At 62.8% G+C, this 15,234-nt stretch overlaps 1 long non-coding RNA gene across 1 annotated transcript; it reads left to right on the top strand.

Annotated features, from left to right (window-relative positions):
- Positions 1 to 8,105: 8,105 nt before the first annotated feature.
- LOC124082791 (uncharacterized) lies at positions 8,106 to 10,828 on the top strand. Its single transcript, XR_006848486.2, has 2 exons — positions 8,106 to 8,360; positions 10,667 to 10,828. It is a non-coding gene; the product is annotated as an uncharacterized LOC124082791 (long non-coding RNA).
- The last annotated feature ends 4,406 nt before the right edge of the window (positions 10,829 to 15,234 follow it).

Raw genomic sequence — 15,234 nt, forward strand, 5'->3', positions numbered from 1 at the left:
TTGCGCCTGTGGACCCTGCACACGCCCAGGCGTCCTCGGCCACGCCGTCCTGTGCTCCTGGGCCGCTGTGGACCTGGTGTGTGTGTCCATCAGGAAGGCCACACGACCAGCCGTGACTGTGATACATGTAAATGGACTCTGGGGACAGTCAGAGGGACGTGAGGTGCAGCGATGCACAGTCAAATGCCCCCTGGGAGCTGAGTGCCTGTGGGGTGCTCGGGAGTCTGGGGGCAGCACCTGCAGTCCAGGTGTCCTCTGTCTCCCTGGGGAGTGATGACCCTCCGGCACAGAGTTGTGAATGGAGGGTGCACGCATCCAGCATCACGGCCACTCTGGGTGCCATCGACCCCTCTAAGGGTCTCTGCCTGGAATCCCAAGGGCTCCTCCGTCTCAGGAGCTTTGTGGGTGGGCACAGAGAGGCAGAGCATGTGCAGTGGCCCTGCGGGCAGCGCGGGGAGCAGGTGCTCCTGGGACCTAACGTCTATCCTGTGCCGGGCTGCCGTGGGTGTCAGGGCCCTCAAGTCCCCCCCCAAACTAGCCCTCATCACCCCCATCTTACCAACAAGGAGATGGAGGCACAGAGGGGAGGGGCTCACTCAGCCACCCAAGCTCCTGAGAGGTCAAGCCACGTCCCTGCTGGCCACCACCTCACCAGGTCACCAGGGACAGCGGCCTCCAGGCTTGGCCTCCGCCCAGCTGCCTTCCTTGCAGTGGGAGGGAACTTAGCAGGGGCTCTTTCTAGGTCTCCTTAGCAGAACCGTGCTGTTTGCATATGAAAGACCCTTTTGTGATTCCAGAGCCCCCTGGGAAGAGGAGGTGAAATGAGGCAGGACAAGCGCTCGGACATGGGGCCTGAGAAGTGGGGTTTTCATCCTCAGAAGTGATCTCAGCTCCTCTGTCCACCGGGCACACCCCCCCCCGCCCCTGTGGGTGCACGGTGAGACCCTCCCGTGGATGGAGACCCGATGTGCCGCAGCACAGAGCCCGGAGCCCCAGATGCCCAGGAAAGCCCTGAGCCTGAAATGAGAGGCTGTTGGATCCGGGTTGTTCCTAGTCAGAGTCTGCTCCGCATGCCCGGTGGACACGGACAGGAGAGGCCGTCTTTCTGGACTTGAGTTCCAATGGGGACAAAAAGCACTTACGTAAAAGCACACTCAGGAAAGCCAGCGCCCTGCAGGGCAGCACCCAGGGGGCTCAGCCGCGAGGCTGGTGCTGAGGTGAGGCAGGGCTCCCTGTGGGGGCCGGGGCGGTCTCTGGATTTTGACCTGAGAGATCACCTGCTGGTGAACAGCTGGGGACTGTTCCTGGGGGAGGCTCAGGGGCAAAGGCCTCCAGAGCCAGGGGTCCGACCCCCACCTGCCCCGCGGCCCCACTGGCCACCTGCCATCAGGGCCTCAGGACTTCCTCCCACCCACCCCAGACGCAGGTCTGTCCTCCAAACGGGGAGGTGGGGACGGCAATGGCTGCAAAGCCTGTCCTCTAGGGACCATGCCCAGCCCCTCCCGTGCCAGAGCCTGGCTCCCCCCTCACCCCCAGGGGGCGGGCGCGAGGTGGGGCTGGCCTCCGAGTCGGCTTCCTGGAGGAGCAGGTTGGGCGAGACCTGGTTTTAGGGGCTAGTTTAACAGCAGGGACACGGCTGGGGGACTCCCTCTTCCCTCGGCAGATGTCCCCTCGTGGAATCCTGCCCACCCCTATGCGCACACACACACATGCACACACACACACACACATGCGCACACACACAGGTGCACACGTACGTGCGAGCTGCGGAAGGACCACCTACCTTTGAGCCCCAGTGCTGCCTCTGCCCAAGCACCCAGCCCTGGGCCGGCCACCGCCCCTGATCTGCTGGTCAGCGGCAAGGCCGGGTCCTGACTGGGTTGTCCCTGATCCCACCTCTCATCTTGGTCTCGGCCGGCAAAACACCAGCCGCAGGCTGAGCGACTCAGATAACAGGGTTTGTCACACTTCTGGGGGCTGCAGTCTGAGCCAACCCCAGCGCGTCTGGTGTCTGCCGAGGGCTCCCCTCCTGGTTGGAGATCGCCGTCACCTACACACAGCCGCACCCAGGATTTAGGTTTTCATGTATGAATTTGGCACAAAAACTGAGTCCCTACAAATCCCTTAAAACTCTGGCCCAGCGAGCTGACCAGGCTGCGTTGAGCACAGTTCCTCTGGGGCCTCCACGCTCCTCCTCGGCCTCCCCTGCGAGGAACCTGGAACCTTCGCACCCCCTTTACTGCAGTATTGGGGCAGAATTTACCCAGAGCTCAAAGCAGGATCTGAAACCCAATTCGCTTTAGCAGATAAATACACCTGATGGGACGGAGTCCCTGTGGAGGGGCCGGACGGTCCCGCCCACCCCCAACGTTCCCTCCTGCCCCAGTCAGTCAGTCCCTGGCTACCTGCCCCACCGGGGACCGCTGCCCCAAGACTCATTGTCCTAAGACGTCACCTATGGGAGTCTTCGTGTCCGAGTCCTGGGTTAGCCAAGGTTGGAGACTCTGACGGCGGCGGCAATAGTTAACTTTCTCTGCTCCTTTGAATTGCACTACGGAGAGGGCACAGGTGGAGGGTCCCTTCAGCCCTGACGGGCATCTGGGTCTTCCATTATTAGTCACAACGAATGCTGTCGGCCTTCCTGCAGGGTCCACCTTGCAGCCTCCGTAGACCTGAGGACGGACGGGGACCACCAGGGCACGTTTCACTTGTAAGAAACATCACAGGTTTGCAAAGCAGCTGCACATCTTGGCCTCCCACCAGCGAGCCCGAGAAGCTCGCTTCACACCTCTACAACGTCCGGGGAGTTGATCTTAGCCGTCCTGTGGGGCGAGTGCTGTCTGGGGTGTGTGTGTGTGTGTGATATAATTACATACACCCAGTGCACAAATCCCAGTGTCCGGGGTTTAACCAGTGCTGACAGATCAGCATTGTGAAGCTCACGTGTTTATGGTATAGAAGACGTTCCACATGCCACAACCTGGATGCACCTTGAGGACATTATGCTCCGGGAAATAAACCATCCCAAACACACAGACAATGTGGGAGTCCACTTAGGTGAAGAAGAGTGGCCAAGTGCAGAGAGACGAAGTGCGTGGGGACTTCGTGGCTTGGGATGAGGAAGAATGGAGAGTCATTGCTGAGTGTGCCTAAGGTTCAAGTTTTACAAGATGAAAAGATTTGTGGAGGTGGGACGTGGGACAGTTGCATGACATTATGGATGTACATGACTCCACGGAACTGCCCACCTAAAAAGGATGAAGCTGATATGTGTGTCAGGTGTGCTTTACCACAGAGGACACAGATCCATTTCCCATGGGAATGAAAACGGTACACCGAGGTGAGACCCGTTCAGTTTCTTGTGACATTACACATGCGCCTGCCAGATGATCTAGCAGCTTCACTCCTGGAGATTTTGTCTCAGAAGAATTCAGACGTACACCCCCACATGGAGCTGTACCCTATAGTCATAGCAGATTCAATTCACAATAAAAAACTGGAAATACCGCAACAGTTCATCCACGGGAGAACAGACACGGGTCAGCCTATTCACACAATGGAACACTACTCAGCAATGAAAAGGAGATAATCACTGATACACAAAGTAACAAATGAGTATTTAAGATATTATGCCAGACACAAAAAAGCATGATGTGCCCCCAACCCCCAAAGGGTCAGAATGAAACTGAGGCCTGTGGAAAACATGGAAATGAGGGCAGGGGTTCTGAGCAGGACAGTTCCACCCAGGACCCTCTCCCGGGTCCGTCCTTCCACTGGAGACCCGCCCTTGCTCTCCCCTGCACCCACACTCGGCTCCCGGGAGGTTCCCACAAGATGGCAGAGTAGCTAAAGGCCTTCTGGGTCAACAGCTTGTCCTGGCCATTCCCGGACAGCATGACCCTGGGCACTTGACTGGACCTTCCTGGACCGGATCATGTCCTCTAGGAGGTGGGGAGATGTGTACGTCTCTGTCGGAGGGTTCAGCTGCGTCCATGACGTGTCTGGGCCTGGGCCTGCTAACGTCAGGGGTGACCTGCTCCCCTGGACTGGACCCACGGGCCTTTCCCTGTTGTCCCTCTCCCTGTCCTCCTGACCCAGGAGCACGGGCCGCCCGCACATGGCCTTCCATGCTGCCTGTCTGGTTCCCCAGACCACGGGCTCCCAAGGGTTGGGGGCCACGCTGACCTGCTGAGGCGCTGCCTGGCCGTGGTCCACCCTCCATGAATGTCTGCTGACTGAGGAAGTGACCCGCACTGTGCACGGCCCCTCGGGGCAGCATGCCGTCCCCCGTCCCCGCCACCTTCATCCTGGCCCAGGCCCCGCTCCTGAGGCGGAGGGTGGGCAGCTCCCAAACGGCCGTGGTGGCATGAGGGTCGTCCAGGCGCCACAGGACACGGAGCTGCCCCTGGCTCACGGGACCCTCTGCCAGACCTGGGCCCTGTCACTGGAGCCCCTGCCACTTGTCCCTCAGACACCAGGGAGGGTCTGAGCAACAGTGTCCCCTAGTGCCCCCAGCCTTGCTGAGGCCCCTCTTTTCCTGGAGGCTCTAACAAGGGCCAGGCCCCTGGACAGGGCTGGTGTCCATCTTCCTGGGGCAGGACGCCAGCCCCCTCCTCCTTGGGCCCCAGGTCCAGCCTCACCGCCTGTCTCCTGAGAAGCCAGAGCGGGGCAGGTGGGGTGGGGCAGCGGGGCCCGTGCTGGGCTGTCGGCTGCCCTCGCCGGGCCTTCCTGATGGCTCTGGGTCCTGCGCTCTGCACGGGCTCCTGCCGCACCCTCCCGGCCAGTTCAAACCCAGCTCCCGCGTGGCCTCCCCTTGCCCCCCTGCACGCGGCACGTCTGGGGCCACCCCGTGATCCTTGGTCACCAGGCTAGTTCCCCACCAGCTGTGACCTCCCTGAGGTCAAAGGTCACAGCCTGTCACCTCCCTGTCCCCTGGAGCAGCACCCTGGACCCAGGAAGAACCTCAGGATCTACAAATCCACTGTCTTGCTTCACTCCTCGTGGGGGGCACTGTCACGGCTCCCCGGGGGAACAGGGACAGCGATGTCCCAGGCCCAGAGCTGGGTGGGGAGGGCCAGGCGGAGCTGGGACCCTAACCAAGCATGGGGAGCGCCCCACAAAGCCACCAGGGACCAGCTGCCCAGCGTCTGCCGTCTGCCACGTCACCTCTAAACCGCTTTCCTCGCCGCCTTGTAAGCGCCCGAGGCACAAAAAAATAATAAATAAAAATGAAGACCCGCAACCCAGAGGCCCGGCCCCAGGCAGCCGGCCAGCCTTGGATCTTCCGAGAGGTGCGAGGTGGCCCGTCCTGCAGTGACCCTGGTCCCCTGCAGCACCACCCGGCCCACTCACCTCCTCCCCACCAGTGCAGGTCCCAGGGCCTGAGGGCATGGTGTCCCTGCCCCCTGACCTGGCTGCCCCCCCAGCCTGCGGCTAGCACGGCCCCTCGAGGACCCGTGGTGGCACTGGACTGTGCTCCCCAGCCCCTGCAGGCGCCCGGCCTGGGACAGGGGCCCAGAGGAGATCTGCACTCAGAGCGCCCACGGTCGCCGGCCTGCTGGGGCCTGCACACAGATCCCCCGGGGGCAGGTCCTCTCACCTGCTGGCATTGTCCACTCTGTGTGGTGTGACGTCCCTGCTGCCATGTGGCTGTTGGCTGGCATTCTTGGTATCATGAACATGCCATTGTGTGAGTGTCCCTAGAGCCTGTCCTCTGTGACACACGAGGGGTGGCCTCTGGTTTGCAGTGGTCACTGCCTTTCCGGTGTGGCCTGCACCTTCAGTGAGCGACTGCACGCATTTCCGCCGTGTCCAGGCCTCCAAGCAGGACTGCAGGCCACGTGCCCAAGGCCCAGCTTCCAGGGTGTGGCCGGCCGTGGCCATGGTGGTGGGGCCTGTCCTGACACCCAGCTTTCCTGTCACCTGCAGCAGGGACTCTAGAGTAGGGGTATGGGCAGTGCCCGGGAGGGGACAGGGAGGCTCAGAGGCGCCTGTGGGGTCCTCCAGCACATCACGCTTCAACAGACAGGTTAGACAAATGTCCCTCTGTCCTCTGGACGTTGTCACCTTCCCTCCTGTGTGCCAGATGCCTGTGCCCACAGGGCACACCATGCCACGGGCAGAGAAAGATCACCAACTGGTGGCCAGAGAGTGTGTCCTGTGACTGAGGTGACATGGGCCCTGAAGGACAGGGGGCCACTGGGAGGGATGGGGCAGGAGGCCCCCTAAGCTGGGGCACCCGGAAAGAGCTGTCCCCATGTGGGCAGGTAGGCCCAGACGAGGAGGAAGAGGAGGACGTGTCCCCAAACAGTGGGCGAAGAGCCCAGGGCATTCACGATCCAGCATGGAGCCCTGTGCCCAGGAGCAGAGCAGGCCGGGAGCAGGCCCGGAGGTGAGGGTGCGGAGTGCCAACCAGGACTGCCAAGTGTCCAGCAGGAGAGTGTCAGGCCAGTTCAGAGGGCAGCCTGGTGTCCCCGCCATGACCCCATTCAGGCCACGTCTCTCCTGCAGGGTCCTGCCACCCCCGCCCGGAACCCCTGGCCAGCCGTTCAGTCAGGCTTCTCAGTAGGAAGTGGCCACTCTCCTCACTAATGTGCATTACTACGCCACAGACGCACGGGGCACGTCCTGCGTGTTGGCGTCATGTGTTAGTACGTGATCGACATGCGTGACTTCTTAAACTTGAGGAACTCGTCACTGTCATTGTTAAGAAGGTTTCAGAAGGTCCAGGCAGTGGTGGAGCCTGCGCAGCGTGCCCGAGGCCTGGGCTCCATCCCGGCTCCGCGCACACAGCCACAGAACTCCTAAAGATGGCAGTCAGTACCCGCAAGGACCGCGCCAGGCTCTGGGCCGGAGCCCCTGCAAGAGGAGCAGGGTGAGACGCGGGCTGCACGGGCCAGAGCCACGGAGGCCAAGAGGACCCACCCCACCCACCCCGCAGCCCGCTGGAGCGCCTGCCGACTGCTCTGCCCTCCCTCTGGGAGCCAAAGGCCGATGTCCTCGGCTTTCCCCTCCCCGTCACCCTGCACTTGCCCCCAGGACCTCAGTGTCCTCTGCAAAAATGGGACCTTTGTTGAGAGGACCTGGGACCAGGTGGGGACCTGGAGGGGACTGGAGGGGACCTGGAGGGGACCTGGAGAGGGCCTGCAGACCCTCCATTCTCATAGGCGGTGGCTCTGGACGGCCAGGACCCACTCAGGAGGGACACTGCGCATCCCACCTTCACTCAGGAGGATCTGGCCCTCAGCCACCTGTCCTCATGGGGACTCGGCCAGGAGATGCCCTGGACCTCAGGGACCTCGCCCGGCAAGCCCAGGAAAGGTGAGTGCCCGGGCAGGCAGCGAGGAGGTCAGGGGGCGGAGCCTGCAACAGGTGGGGGAGGCCGGGGAGGAGGCCCCTGTGAGGAGGGACGGCACCTGGAGCAGGGCTGGCCCCGCCAGGGCTGCAGCCGACTCGGGTTCCCCCAGGGAGCTGACCGAGCTGCCTCGGGGCCGTGCAGCCTGCAGACCCTCAGAGCGCCCAGTGGGGCCCTTGGGGCTTTGTGGGCAGCCACTGAGCCCCAGGGCACCAGGCAGGAGCAGGGACTGAGGAGGCCAGCCCAGGGCGGCCCTGCAGGCGGCAGCCCCTCCCCTCACTGGGTGTGGGCAGAGAGCAGAGGGGCAGCGGGCAGCTCTCCAGCACAGGCCTGTCCCTGTCACCTCCCTCCGGCTCGGGTGGCCTGGGGCAGCCCTGGAAACACCCTTTCCTGGTGGCTCTGTGAGCCCCACCTGCCTCTGGATTCAGGTCACAGAGACCAGGTGGCCCCTGGCTTTTCCACAGTGGCCTTACTGAGACCCACGTCCAGGTGGTCACACGGACCCCACACGAAGCTCCTCAGGAGGACACCGTCCTACACCTGGGCCAGGATCCGCTCCGGAACCAGGGTCTCCCTCTCCCACCCTCTGCCCCGGCCGCCTCTGCCGCACAGACCCCTCGAGGCTGCCTTCTCTGTGCCTCAGGACCTTTCACCCCAAAACCCGCTGAGCCAAGTGGGCGGAGGGAGCTCAGGGAGGCCCCAGGGTTATCTGGAAGCCGGGCCTCCTGCTGGACGTCCCTGCCCAGGCGCAGGAGCGTAGGAGCCGGCAGGCGTGGGAGGGAGTGGCCCCTGCTCCTTTTTGGTTTCTTGGTTAACTGTCCGGCTGTCACCCCGCGCGCCATCTTAAACAACCCTATTCTGGAAACATCTGTTCAGCAGCTGCGGTGTGTATCTCAGGGCCTCCTCCACCTTCAATGGGGGCTTCAGTGAAGCCATCGCACAGCCCCATCAACAGATAGGAGACAGGCCCAGAGAGGTGGAGCCCCTGCCTGAGGACACACAGCGGGTAAGTGAGAACTGGACTCTCACATGGTCTTTCCTGGCTCCAAAAGAGGGTGTTTGTTTGTGTCCCTATCAGGACAAACTTGTTCTTCAGAACCTCTCAAAGCCTCTCCAAATGTGCTGGGTAGATAAACAGAGGCATCTGGACGTCAGAAGCCCTCTGCCCAGCTAAGGCCGCGAGCTCAGGAAAAACCCGAGGCTTCAGCTGTCTGCTGACGGCAGAGCGTGAACTGCCATCTCCAGCAAAAGCCCCAGATGTCGACCCTGATTTTGATTAGCAGGCGCCTGTGTGCACAGCGGTGCCGGGATCCACCTGGGAGCGGGGAGCCAGCAGCTCTTCAGCTCAGGGAGTGGGGGGCCGGGGGCTCCTCCAACAGCCCTGCCACCCCGCCCAGCGGACTGGCTTCCTGGGAGGGGAGTAGTGGGACCCTGCGTCCCTGCCCGGGGGCTGAGGCCAGCAGGGGCACCACCCCGAGTGGGGTGGGGACAGTGGGGGACAGGACTCTGGGGATTTTCCAGGCTGACCGGGGTCTGGCTGGGGACCTCAGTCCACCCTGTGCCAGCGAGTGCGACGGAGCTGGAGAGGGCTGCCTCTGTCTCTTTCCGTGGTGTTTTTGAAGGACCCAATTATCCCAGCTCTGGCCCGGGGGGTACCTTGGCCCGCAAAGCCCAGGGCTTGTTAAAAGCATCTGACAGCATCTGTCATCGGAGCTGCGAGTCGGAGCAGGAATCACAACGCCCCTTTCCCACGCCAATTAGAAGGCTGTCAGCAGCCAGCGCCGGGCCTGCCTCCTCCTCAGTCCCCACTGGGACAGACGGGCGGGGAGCACCGAGGAGGCTCTGAGGGTCTGCAGACTCCAGCCTCACCTGAGGCCGGCAGAGCGCTGCTGCTGCTTGACCTGGGAAACCAGGGCCGTGGGGGAGCGTCCAACGCTGCACATCTAAGTGCAGAGGAGGGACCTGGCCTGGGCCACCAGCCCAAGGTCAGGCAGAGCCCAAGGTGAGCCAGAGCCCAAGGTCAGCCAGAACCGAAGGTCAGCCAGAGCCCAAGGTCAGCCAGAGCCCCAGGTCCGCAGTCCCTGCCCCACGGCCTTTGCCTCTGTGCCTGTTGTTAAATCCCTTGGGCATCCGCCCACTCACCCTCCCAGCCTCAGGGCTCAGCCCACACCTGCTGTCCCCTGGAGGGCCTTCGGGAGCTCAGGCGCTGGTCCTCCTGCCGCCCACCTGCCCCATCAGAGGGGGTCACCCTGAGAGCTGCATGCCATCCACTAGGTCCGTCTCAGCCCAAGTCCTAGGCACCAGCAGCCTCGCTGCCCAACTCAGGCAGCACCATCCCCTGCAGAATAATGGCAGCTGTGACTCTAGTTGACCTTGAGGGGCCACTTGCTGTGGCAGACACCATTCTGACTAAGTCACCCATGAGGTGGGCGGAGCCATGTCCCTGCATCACAGATGCAGCAGTGGAGGCACAGAGAGGTTAAGTCACTCTCTCAGGGTCCCACAGCCAGGATTGTAGGCCCAGCTCACCTGGCCCGTGGGCCGGGCATTGCACTCTCTTCTGAGGAGGCAGCGGGGCAAGGCAGGCCCTCTGCTGTCCGACAGCCATGCCCCTCACCCCCTCTTCTGGACAATCCTCCGACGGCTTTCGGTCCCCACCTACCCTGCGTTTCCTCCTCTCTCTGCAAGGAAACCCGGGACCTGGAGCCTCAGCTGGGGTGAGCCCACTGCACCCTAGTAGGGGTCTCCCCGGGCCAGCAAAGGGAGGCTCAAGGAGGCTCCCGCGGTGGGCAACAGGCTGGGAGGACAGGGCCCTGCGGCCGTCAGTGGACCAGCAAGGAGGCTCCCACAGGGGAGCGGGGCCAGGCCCACAGAGCCTGGGTGCACAGCGCTCCCGGGAGTCCAAACAGCCCCCTGGGGCAGCACTTCATTCCTTACCCAACCTGCCCCCCCTGGAGGCCAGAGTCAGCCCCAGACCCAGGGAGATCCCAGCCCCACAGCCACCACCACCCGTCAGAGCTGCCTCCGATCCCGCAGCCTGGCCCTGCGAGCCCTCCAGCCCGTGGCCAGCTCCTGGCAGCACATCTGCCCCGCCCCTGGGCCTGGCTCCAGTAGTGTGCCCCAGCAGAGCCTGGCCCTCCCCTGCCCCGGCTCCGGCGGCCTCTTTCCCCACCTGAAGCCCCGCTCCCCATCCCTGCCTGGCCTCCTGCAGATCTGACCAGCCTCATCTCAGGTGGCCCCTCCTGGCCCTGCCTTGGCCCCCAAGCATACCCAGGGCCTCCACAGTCTCTCTCCTTCTTCCCTCTTCCCCAGCATGTGTCCTGCTCACTGCCTGTCCTCACCTGTCCACCTGCTGACAAGACCAGTCACAGAGGAAAGAGCACAGAGTTCTAGGGCTTGAAGTCTGCAAGGGGCCAAGGCCAGGGACTGCTTGATCTTCACATGGCATGCAGAGGAGAAGGCACAGAGTGACGCGGGCATGGAGGGAGGGGAGGGGGGGTGGGCGGATGGACGGGTTGGTGGACGGATGGACGGATGGGAGGTGGATGGGTGATGAGTGGATGGGTGGATGATGGATGGATAGATGGGTGGATGGATGGAGAGATGGGTGGGTGGGTGGATGGATGGATGGGTGGATGAGTAGGTGGATAGATGGATGGATAGATGAGTGGATAGATGGGTGGGTGGGTGGGTGGATGGATGGATGGGTGGATGGATAGATGGGTGGATGGATGGATGCATAGGTGGATGGATGCATAGGTGGATGGATGGATGCATGCATGCATAGGTGGATAGGTGAATGGATAGATGGATTGATAGATGGGTGGATAGATGGGTGGATGGATGGATGGATGGATGGATAGATGGATGGTGGATGGATAGATGGGTGGATGAGTAGGTGGATGGATGGATGGATGGATGAATAGGTGGATGGATGAATAGGTGGATAGATGGATGGATGGATGGATAGATAGGTGGATAGATGGGTGGGTGGATGGATGGATGGATGAATAGGTGGATGAATGGATGGATGGATGGATGGATGGATGGATGGATAGATGGGTGGATGGGTGGATAGATGGGTGGACGGATGGATGGATAGATGGATGGAGAGATGGGTGGATGAGTAGGTGGATAGATGGATGGATAGATGAGTGGATAGATGGGTGGGTGGGTGGGTGGATGGATGCATAGGTGGATGGATGGATGGATGGGTTGGTGGATGGGTGGATGGATGAATGGATAGATGGATGGATGAATGGATGGTGGATGGATGGATGGATGTGTGGATGGGTGAATGGATGGATGGCCTGGATTCTCAGCCAAAGGCTCAAATGCTTCAGTGTGTAAAAATTATGAACCTCACCATGGAGGCAGGGAGACACAGACCTCCCTGGACGGCCACCAAGCCGTGGGCCAACGGCTCTCAGTGTGGACAGGGTAGGGCTCTCGTGACTGTGCACCCTGTGCCCGACCCTTGAGCTGTGTCCATAGAATGTGCCTCTCTATTTGGCTCTAGAAGCTTCTCTGCCTCAACCTTTCCCAAGCCAAAGCCGATGGCGGCCTGGGCTTGGCTCCTGCTGGGAGCCTGGACCATCCAGTGGAACCCAGTTGGGTGTGACCTGGGGCAAGCCTGGCTGCTGAGAGCCCCCCTGCTCTTCACCCTGGGCGGGCAGCTCCCTGGCAGCCCACCTGTCTCTTGCTAGTCACCTCTCCCTCGGGAGCCCAGTCCACTGTCTGTAAAGGGGGCCCTGTGGCTGCTCCTTCCTGGCTTCGCCTGCAGACTGCGTGTGGGTCTGTAAAGCGCCACACGGGAGCCTCAGGGGGTGCGGCCAGCAGCCTGCGGCCCCGGGTGCTCCCGGCCTCTGCCCACACCCAGGGAAAGACGGGGTGCTCTTCTTAGGGGCCCCTGCCCTCCAGCCTCTGTGCCAGGTGGAACAGCCCTGTCCCTCTGAAAGACGCAGAATCAGGAGTCATCAGGGAGCAGAGAGCACCCCTCCCTGGACGCAGGCCCACCAGCACCTCGGTCTCAGACTTCCAGCCTCCAGAACTGTGGGAAGCAAATTTCAGTTGTTCCTAAGTGACGCCGCCTTGGGCATTTTGTTACAGCAACACCGACTGAGGCATGGGTGAAGCGGACACCGGATTCCCATCTCCACCCCAAGGGGTCCCTGCAAGGATTACAATACGAGGGGAACGCGGGGTAGCCCGGGGCCTGACTCAGGGCTGGGATGAGTGGGGGTCCCACTCTGTCCACCCCCAGCCCCGGGCTCGGCTTCCTTGTCTGTAGACGGGGTGTGACCATGACCTGGCATTTCCAGGGACTTGGCCCTGAGACAAGCACTGTGTCCCTCCTGCCACGAGAAGGGGAGAGTGGGAGGCGGTGGGACCAGGCAGGACACAGAAGGTGGTGCCAGGGCGGGGCCGGGAGCTAGGCTGGGAGGACGGCCTTGGCTACAGTGACTGGGGCCGGGGTGGCATGAGGACCCAACCACTAGCCCCAGGGCCTGTCACTAGCGGCGGGGGGGGGGGGGGGGGGGGGAAGGGGACAGGATGGGACGGGATGGGACCTGCAGTCTGAGGAAAGAGACATCAGGGCAAGGGATCGAGACCATGGCAGGCTGAGTAGAAGAACAAGAGCCAGAGTTTGGGACTTGGAGCCCTGGATGTGCCACCAAGCAGCCATGTGCTTCAGCCACCCACTGCCGCGTGACAAAGAGCCCCGAGTCCAGGACTGTGAGATGGTGAACCCACATCTCTCCCAGCTCCTGAGGGTCCAGGATCTGGGTGACAGATCCTGAGCCAGGTGGCTCTGGTGGCTCAGGAGGCTCAGGATGGGGACCCTGTGGCCACTTGCAGGGGCCTCCATGGCCTACCAGGTGACCACGCCACAGGAGGCTCATGAGCTAGCAGCTGTTTCCCCAGAAAAGCGATTAAGAGAGAACAACCAAGCCCGGGACGCGGGGACTGTCACACGCTGCTCCGCACCCGCCACTCCACTGAGGCCGGGGGCCAAGCTGGCCAGCCCCGTGGGGAGGGGTCCTGCGGGCTGTGAAGACCAGCAGAGGGGCCACGGGCCCTCCGGGCGGCACCCCGTGTCCCGAGGGCCTGGCCCGTCCTTCGCCTCTCTGGACGCAGGCTCCTCCTCTGTAACTGGGGCTAACGACCTCACCACCAGGCTCACGGGCCCGAGCCCTTGCCCTGGGCGGACACCCAGGGCAGGCCTGTGTGGTCTTCGGCTCTGACTTCCAATGCAGAGTCACTTGTGAATGACAGCCGGGTCCCTTTCCTTCCTAGCCCCTCCCCCAGTTCTACAGGACCCCCGGGTGCAGTCCACGCTCATCAGCTGGACGCTCAGAGCCCCCAAGGACTGGCAGCCCCACGTCCTGCCCCACTCGCCCCTGCGCCCTGGGTCCTCGCGTCCTCCGAGCTCCGCCTGGCAGCCCCCCGCCCCTGGGCCAACCCCTCCTCCTTCCCCGGACCCCCATGGGCCAGGCCCTCTCCAGCATCACCCGGCTGTGGCTCCCAGGACCCCCTTGCTCTCTGTCCCAGGTCACCCTGCTGTGCGCGCCCCATCTCCTCACCACAGGGGTAGCTCAGCCCTGTGTCCAGCGGCCAGCACAGGCCCCGGGTGGCCCACCGCAGCGTTCCAGAAGGGCCAGGAACCAGAGAGTCAAATCCAAGGCTTCCAGGGGTGGAGCTCTAGCCTGGCCCCGGCCTCCCTCCACCAGGTCTGGGGCCCCAGGAGGCCCTGCACCCTCCGCAGCTGCTGAGTCACTGATGGGCCCTGGCGGGAGGCTGTCCATCACCGGGAGCTGCCCTTTCCTCGGGGTGCCACCAGGGGGGTTGGCCTTTCTTAAAAATAGAAGTATCATCATCACCTTTCTGTCCCTGAGGCAGCCCGGGAGGCCATTTTCAAATGCAGATTGCGTCCTCTGGCCGGGCTGGAAGCCCTGCCTTCCCTCACAGGGTCAGGGTGCGGTGGGAGCTGCTCTGGGTGACATTGCTGTGGGACTGGCCTCCTGGCGCCCAGCCCTTCTCGGCTCCCAGGCCCTAGCTCAGCAGCGTCTCGCCCCCTTCTGAAAAGAGCAAGTGCCATTGGAACTCACAGGGGGCTTCCAGCAGAGGGGGCAGGTGACAAGGCCCTGGGGCAGGTGGGGCAGAGCCGCTGGGAAGCCCCTAGCTGCAGCCAGGCCCTGTTCTGCCGTGGGGCGGGCTGACGCACAGACAGGCCCAGCAGAACACGGGTTGGGGATGGAGGAGGCCCAGCAAGTCCCCTGGAGGTTATGTGGAGCACGTCCCCAGGGGAGCTGCTGAGAGATTTCGGAGTTCCTTTGTGACCCCGGCATTGTCACAGCCAAGTCAATGAAGGAGTGAATAAAAGGGGCTTCCTGTGTGTCCTGGCCGACCCGAGTGGGCGGGAGGAGGACCACCCCCTCCACGGAGCACCTGGGGGAGGGTCGGGCCGGGCAGCTGCCACCCTCTGGGCCTCGGGTGAGGCTGCGTCCTGGCACAGGGCCAGGCGCGGAGAGACACCAGCTCAGGGGGGAGGGAAGGGGCTGGGGGAGGTGACCTCCAGAGCCACCCCAGGGACTCCTGCCCCCTGCGAGGTCCCACCTCCAGCCGTCCATTCAGCATCTGTGGATTAATCCGCGAGGCCACAGCCCCTGGGACCCTTGTCACCTCAAGCCCCACCTCGGGGTCACAGAGGCTGGAGGAGGAGGCAGAGGCCGGACCAGCACTGAAGCCCTCCTCCCTCATCTCCACTGTCCCCGTCGTAAACTAGGACATGGGGCTGGTCACATCAAACCGACCTGAGCCAAAAGAAGAACTTCCCGGCTCCCAAGGTGCAGAAGGGCCTGGGCTGTCTGCCTTCAGGC

The sequence above is a fragment of the Marmota monax genome, unplaced genomic scaffold (assembly GCF_021218885.2).
Source record: "Marmota monax isolate L192 unplaced genomic scaffold, Marmota_monax_Labrador192_F-V1.1 WCK01_AAM20220418_F8-fsc00051, whole genome shotgun sequence".
Taxonomy (NCBI): domain Eukaryota; kingdom Metazoa; phylum Chordata; class Mammalia; order Rodentia; family Sciuridae; genus Marmota; species Marmota monax.